This window comes from Malus domestica, chromosome 05 (genome assembly GCF_042453785.1).
Source record: "Malus domestica chromosome 05, GDT2T_hap1".
Lineage (NCBI taxonomy): Eukaryota > Viridiplantae > Streptophyta > Magnoliopsida > Rosales > Rosaceae > Malus > Malus domestica.
Window position 1 is genome coordinate 16,790,590 of NC_091665.1, and position 8,276 is coordinate 16,798,865.

At 39.3% G+C, this 8,276-nt stretch overlaps 1 long non-coding RNA gene across 1 annotated transcript; it reads left to right on the forward strand.

Annotated features, from left to right (window-relative positions):
* On the forward strand, positions 1-3,422 carry LOC108170388 (uncharacterized). Its single transcript, XR_011581304.1, has 8 exons — positions 1-120; positions 461-576; positions 717-799; positions 1,166-1,548; positions 1,810-1,887; positions 2,626-2,709; positions 2,892-2,963; positions 3,109-3,422. It is a non-coding gene; the product is annotated as an uncharacterized lncRNA (long non-coding RNA).
* The last annotated feature ends 4,854 nt before the right edge of the window (positions 3,423-8,276 follow it).

Sequence of the window (8,276 nt, forward strand, 5' to 3'; positions counted from 1 at the left end):
TTAGTCTAAAGAAGGGATTCCAATTGCACTGTTCAAATGTACAGTGTTCGGAGCAGAACCTGTTCTTTCCCTCTTTCTCTCTCCCGACTCTCTCTCGTCAAATGAACAGTGTTATTTTGGGTCTGAACGCTTGATCCAACTACTCTTATGAGCAGTGTTAATATTAGTTCATGATAATTATAATAGATTATAATTTTATTAATTGGATTGCACATTAATTAGTGAATTGAAGGATACTTGGAGATTTGAGCTATTGGGTTTTTGTTTTGTTTAAAAGACTCGGATTGAACTTCTGAAATTAGTTGGGTGAAGAATTTGACAAAAATATGTTTTTTTCTCTCTTAATTTTCAAACTTTGGATTTGATGGAGGATCATCTTAAGGGAGGGAGGGATGAATTACTATTTTATAATTGATGATATATAAATAATAAATTGAGTTCCCTAATTTTTCTGTTATAGGTGAGGAAAGCACCGAGCCTGCAGCAGCATGCAGCAGCTCAACTGAAGGTCGAAGTTTGCATTCTCATGGAAAAAGGCAAAAGTGAAGGACTCTAAGCTTCCAGAATGTCAAATTTGTAAAACTTTCGGTTGTTCTGGCAAGTTTTATTGTAGTGTGTGTGTGTGTGTCCATCATCATGTCATTGGAATCATATATTTGAATTTGGATTTGGAATGGTTTTTCTGATGTTTGTATTTTTTGTATATTATAATTCAGTGCAGGTTTGCATTGGATATAGGATAGTCATGTATCGGTTCGAAGCTCGGCTAATGATGGTTTCAGATCTTGATCATACAATGGTAGGTTCTGTAACTCGTTTTGTCATCGTAGGTTACGTAATCTGAATAATATAAATTAGGGTTTTTCGGTAAGTGTCCAATTAGTGAAGAAAGGATGATTCTTTTTGTTATCATGCATATTTAAGCTGTAAACATCTGAAAAGCTGCTTAATTGAAGTGAAATTTCCAGTTTTTGAGCCCGATTTCAAGTCTTTATGCTAAAAAAATTCAAGGATGTACTTGATTTAATGCGTTTTCTCTGTTTGCTATCTGTGTTTTATGTGATTGTTTATTTTTGGCTATGGAGTTGTGTAGTTTAAGTTGGAGTATCAAAAAGGCGATGCTTTAATCTTTCTTAATATAGTTCCCATTTGCATTTGTGGACAGGCACAGTTGAGGGAGGTGACATTGCAGGAAGAGAATGCTGTATATGAAAGGGCAATATCGTGTGAATAAAATACAGGAGAAAATTCAAGAAGCAGATTTGCTGAAGAGGAAGCTAATGATGAGACTTGAGTATATTGTATTTTTGTTAATGGAGACCAACACTCTTTCTGAAAATTTATGATTTTTGTTATCAGGAGATGGAAGAGAATGAAAGGAATTTGAGATATGAACTCGAAAATGCACAAACCGCATTGGATGCCAGTTGATCTGGTCAATCAGATGAATCCATTGGTGACCCGAAGACGACAGTTGAAACCGAAAATGACGTAGAAGCTTTAAAGAAGGCTATACTTGAAAAATTAGAAGAGAGGAACAAATAACTGGTCAGTTTCATTTTTGCTTTCAATCTTACAGTTGTTTCGTCCTTGTTCATTGCAAATGTGTTTGTATTTTGAATTTATTTTATCCCGATTACTGAAAGATGTTGTGATCTCTTAAAGTTCAATGGACGCACTCGAATCGATTGTGTGAATTTTATGATAAATTATGCAGTTTTGGGTTTGAATCTTTGTTTGGTGATTGGAGATTGATTTCTCTGTTTCTTCGTTGCCGATTCTGGTGCTCCCATGTCTTCATCGGAGAAGGCTGTGCCTGCTGCTGGTCTGCTTGCTGTCGTTTCTCACACTGTTAATTGTCTTTTATTTTTGTTGATTTGATTAACGGTACAAGCATATCTTTATTTCTATTAGTATCTTGATTTGCTTAACAGTTCAAGCATATATTTTCTATGTTTATTGTTTCCTTGGTGTTTAATTTTATTTGAATTTCTTAATTTGTTCAAAGGATGCTTTGGTTAGTAGCCATTTTTATTTGGATTTATAGCACCAAGCGTATAGGTGAATGGTGAAGCCGTTTGTATGGGTTCATGTATCTTAAACATGTAGTGAGAAGTGAGGGTTTTGTTTTAGTGTTTTTGGTAATCATGGATACTATGATTTGGGGTTGCTTTCTTAAACCATGATAAAGCAGTCCAAGTAATTTTAACATGGATATTATTTTATATCTTTTTTTATCTAATGCATGAGTACATGAAATGTTAAGACAATAATATATTGGGCAACACCACGTGATTTAAAATGCTAAGAGAGACGCTGAACCATGTTTGATATTTTGTTTGTCTTGGTTGATTTGAATTTGAGCTTTTTTGAGCTGGATTCGTGAGTTTTGTTTAAGATTTCATTTTGGGGTTGTAAATGGTTTGCCAATGCGAAAGTTTACGTCTTTTTATGGTTGGATTCATGGGTCTTTCTTAAACTTTCAAGTTCTTAGTTTTATCTAGAATTTTAATTTGGGTTTCATTTATTTGTAAAACTAGACACTTTTTTTGTGAAGATTTTCCTTTATAATTCAGTAAATGATTACTCATTCGATTGTAAATTTGACCTCTGTAAATTTCTAAGTTATTCGGGGACTTTGTCAACATCGTAGAGTTCTCTTCACAGCGCACCACTATTCCGTGCAGCATAGCTCGATAGCAGTTTTGGGTGAGTCTCAATTGCCCATTACATATGATTTTGCTTTAGTTTGTTCATCTTCTTTCGAATTTCTGTGCAAATATTTTTGAAGCCCAAGTGACTCAAATTTCAAATTTATGAGTAAATTGTTAAGTGTGGGTGTAGACACCCAATATGACTTTTACATGGTGTTGCTATCTGGTTTTGGACAGAATTATAATGGGGACTGTCTAAATTTTGGTTTAGCTGCAGATGAAGCGAGATCAAAAGGTTATAAATTAGAGGTATAATTTAATTTTTGTATTTGATGTATTGTTGAATTAATGAATACAGCAGGAACATTGACTTGACATATATGCTTTCGTTTTATTTTTTAGAATGGATAACTGAATTTTGTGTGTTTATGAATGTGTAAACTTTTAATTACAGTGGAAGTGACCAAAAATTATCGGGAATTAGTATTAAGTTTACACACCGAAAGAAATATATCGAAAATAGCATTATTTGGTAGAAGGAAAATTTGGTTTCAATTAAAGGATGGCAGGAGGAGAAGGAGGAAGACCTTTGGAGCAAGCACCAACTTGGGCAGTTGTCGATGTTTGTTTTGTTTTGGTTTCGATGCACATCGAATATTTCATTCATTTAATTGGAAAGGTTTCCTTTCACATGTAATTAGGTTAATTTCATCTTATGAAGTTATTTTTGGGTTTATTATAAATGCGAAATGAGGTATTTTGATTAAATTTTAATTGCACTCCTTCCAGTGGTTGACAAAGAGAAACAAAAGAGCTCTCTATTAAGCTCTTGAGAATATCAAAGCGGAGCTTATGCTATTAGGGCTTCTATCTTTGCTTCTAACAATAGGACAAGACCGCATTTTAGATATATGTACATCGAAGGCTGTTGGGGCAACTTGGCATCCATGCAATAATAAGCAAGATGTCAGATCAGACAAAAGCAAAGATAAGAGTAGTGCTTCAGTTGACAACTCTCGCCGAAGGCTTCTCTCAGTCTTGGTAATCATTGATACTATGATTTAGGGTTGCTTTCTTAAACCATGATAAAGCAGTCCAAGTAATTTTAACATGGATATCATTTTATATCTTTTTTTATCTAATGCATGAGTACATGAAATGTTAAGACAATAATATATCGGGCAACACCACGTGACTTAAAATGCTAAGAGAGACACTGAACCATGTTTGATATTTTGTTTGTCTAGGTTGATTTGAATTTGAGCTTTTTTGAGCTGGATTCGTGAGTTTTGTTTAAGATTTCATTTTGGGGTTGTAAATGGTTTGCCAATGCGACAGTTTACGTCTTTTTATGGTTGGATTCATGGGTCTTTCCTAAGCTTTCAAGTTCTTAGTTTTATCTAGAAATTTAATTTGGGTTTCATTTATTTGTAAAACTAGACACTTTTTGTGAAGATTTTCCTTTATAATTCAGTAAATCATTGCTCATTCGATTGTAAATTTGATCTCTGTAAATTTCTAAGTTATTCGGGGACTTTGTCAACATTGTAGAGTTCTCTTCACAGCGCATCACTATTCCGTGCAGCATAGCTCGATAGCAGTTTTGGGTGAGTGTCAATTGCCCAGTACATATGATTTTGCTTTAGTTTGTGTTTGGGTCCAAAATATCAGTTTGGGCCGAGTATAGAATTATTCTCGGCCCAGAAGGCCTTACGATAAGGTTATCAGGGATCGTTTAATTCTGGATCAGTTAGGTCGTGGGCTTCCAAACCTTGGCCGGTTAAGTCATGCTGCAAGACGAGTCGAATCCTGGTGCAATGAGGAGTCTCGGCAAGATTAATAACCCGGAAGTGAATCCGGCTCAATAAAGGACTAGGTTCACAATTATAGTGAAAATAGGACTGGTCGAGTTAGTGTTTCATCAGGAGAAGAAGTCCTAATCCGGGTAGGTTTTTAACTTGACCTTGAAGGTATCCAGTGCTATAAATAGAGGAGGATGTACATCGTTCGAAACCCCTCCAATTCAACACACAATTGCCCTGCGCAAACTCTCTCAACAACTTTGAGATTTTTATTTTCTCTTTTCGCTGACACATCTTCTGTTGGCATCAACAGCACTGTGAAAGCAACCGGTGATATCTTAAGTCGGCATAGATAGCTCTGTCACCGTAGAATCAGTCGATCTCGCAGCATCTTCCGTTGGCATCAACAACATTGCAGCGAGGACGATTGGTTACCTATCCAAGTCTCGGTCGAGAAGGATTTCTAAATCCTTATTGATTGAGGTCATCTCATTAGCCTTCTCGGCGAAGTGAGGTGTTACAGTTTACTAAGCTCGGCGCATTGCACGCCGAGTTATTTTATGATTGGATACTCTCAAGTGGGATTTAGAGTTCGACATTCAGACGGCCGAACCACGTTCACTATTAAGACTTATATTCGCTTTGAGTATTTATGCCCTTAGACTTTGGTGTCGATTCAGCGTGAGTTTATTCTGACGAATAACATCATTGTGACCGAATCCGACGACGGCGATTCGTGAACTTCGCAAGAATAGTAGCCTTGTCTTCAGGTTCGAGAACCCAAGAGGTCGAGACATGTTCCTTTCTCGGTCACAATCGCAAGACGTAGAAGTCAGCCGCGCACCCAATGCAACATCAACAAATTTACTCCTCGACCGAGGTCGGCCGACGAGTTGACAAGCCCCTCATTCACCGAATGACGTAGTTAACTTATAGATTACTCGGCATGCGCACCACGTAGGCTTAGTAGTTTTTAGGGTCAACATTTTGGCACGCCTAGTGGGACTCAATGCTAAACTACGAAGTTCATGCCAATTGAAACGTGATCGGTAAAAAAGAAAACAGCTTTGGGAAAATCAACAGCCGATTTGCCAATTCAGAACATAGGACAAAGTGTGCCGCAGGCGCAGAATCCCATTAGCATCTTGACACCTGAGTCCACGAGTGCGACTCGTCGAGAAAGGGAAGTTAATCTCGGTGGTCAATTTCGCAGTCTTGAAATCCCTAACAGGAACACCTGCGTTCTCAATGAAGGGATAGTGGAGGATTGTGACGAGGATGGTGGCGAGGGATCTGATCCACCAACAAGATCGTTTATTCGAAAAAGACTTGACGAGCAATCTCGGACGGTTGAACAGACGTTTAGTCTAGGAATCTATAAACTTCATGACGTGATACGCAATACTAGTGATGCACAAACCAGATTACTCGAACTACTGGTTAGTAAGGTCAGCGAAGTAGGTCTTTCGACCTTGCCCAGCACTTGCCACCAAAAAATAATCTATTACCAATTGCACTGGCCGAGTCAACCCCTGCTCGGCTCAAACCAATTAACTTGGAAAAAGGAGGAGGATCAAATAATAGGTCTGACGGATCCGACCAAAGAGTGGAAGCAACACCCCTCGATATGACTGAGATCCAACGGATGATCGATTCAGCCATGAAGAAAGGGCCGAAGTTCCCTAAATTTATACATTCGTATCCAGCTTATGTGGAACAGTTCGAATACCCTAGAGGTTTCAAAATCCTGGATTTTAGCCTTTTCGTCGGAGAATCATCCTTATCCTCTTTGGAACATGTGGCTCGTTTCACCGCGTAATGCGGAGATGTCAATAGCGACTTTCACAAGTTGCGATTGTTCAACTTTTCGCTAACCGGTTCAGCATTTTCTTGGTATATCAACCTCTCACCGAATTCTGTCCAAAGCTGGGAGGAGTTGGTCGAGAAATTTCATGAGCAGTTTTATCGGCCAGGGATGGAAGTGTCAGTATCCTCGTTAGCAAGGATGGCTCAAGCATCCGACGAGTCACTAATGGATTATCTTACCAGATTTAAATCAGCCAGGAATTGGTGTCGAGTACCTCTCCCCGAAGTCGAATTCGTCAGACTTGCTCTGAGTGGTCTTGACGTAGAATACAAAAAGAAATTCTTGGGGGCAAACTTTCGGGATATGTATGAACTAGCCCAGCATGTCGAGCAATATGATTATTTGCTCCGTGAAGAGAAGATCTCGAAAGCTCCGTCCAGAGGGACGATCTAAAAAAATCCCACTGTCAGTTATGCATCGGCCGAAGGTGAATGTGTTAGCATGGACACAACTGAGATAGTCATAGATAAGGCATACGTTTGCAAGGCACTGACTCAAATTGACTATAAGGAAGTCAAAACCCGCTCGGCCCCTGAAGAAACAATGAAAACGTCAAAATCTATACTTTTGATATTATAAAGGCCGATGAAATTTTTGATCAATTGCTATCAGCGAAGATCATCAAACTTCAGCCTGGGCATACCATTCCCAAGGCTAACGAGCTTAAAGGAAAGATATATTGCAAATACCATAATTCAAGCAAACATACAACAAATAATTGCGTCGTGTTTTGAGACAACATCCAAAGCTGGATTGATAACGGAAAACTCAGATTTTCAGAGAAGAAGATGAGTGTTGATACCGACCCATTCCCCACGGCAACAGTAAATATGGTAGATGCTCGCCTACCTAGGGACAAAGGAAAAGGGAAAGCAGAGGTCGCTACACCGCAACGTTCTCTGAATCAGAATTCTCGGCCACGTTTCAATGCTGATTTTCGTTCAAACAAACCACCTACATCTCTAACGGGACCCGCTATTGTCAAGCCTATGATAGATTACAGCACTGATGAAGACAGTGGGTCGGTAATTTTATGCAGCAAATGTAAAGCAAATGTCAACACCGAGCCAAAGGAAAAGTCCTCTCCGCCTATAATGGAACAACCTACAGCTGCAACACAGCAAAATGTGCTCAACGCAGGCCAACATCAAGGGGTTTTTGATAGGCTCGGTCCTAAAGTACGGGTGGAAGAGACATATTCAGTCAGATGGCACCTCGATTTTGATGCTCCGTTTTATGACGAAGATTATTACATATGTAATTCTAGCAGCTCGGAATCATCGCAGAGCCAAAAAACTTTCAAACCTCCCGAACCTCGAGACCAGCATTGGTATACATATCACTCTTCGAAAGGTGTCTACACTGCACTGTCTAAATCCCAGAAACATTGGCACCAAAGAATAGATTGCATGGCCCGCCGACGGGCAGCCTAAGAAACTTCGGTCCCTAAATGGCGGCCGAAGGAAACAGTTGCCAATAACGATGAATGACCATCTCCAACGATTATGATAGAGCTGGTTCAAGGGAAACGGCTGGTCAATCGAGATGTCGAAACCACGTTTGAGGAGGCTGATAAACAGATCAAACTTCTTCTTCAGCCCAGGGAGATGAAGGCACGCTTCGAGCATTTCAGGCAAGAAGCTGAAAGCAAACTGCCCCCGCCAACCACACAAGCACCCTTGATTAAAATTCGACGGAATTTACATCCACCATTCCTTGGGGAGGCCTTAGAATATATGCGAGAGTTTCATAAAAAACATTCGGCCAACGATCTATATGGTTTGCCGAAAGCATGTCAAGATACAATCGATCTCGTCCTAACTTGCCCGGATGCCGAGCGAATTACTCAGAAGACCTTAGATCCAGGATTAAAAGCTAGGTTCCAGCACATATGAGAAACTCGAGTCCTTGGTTTTAGAATCGACCCATACGCTGATATCGATGCAGCCGACC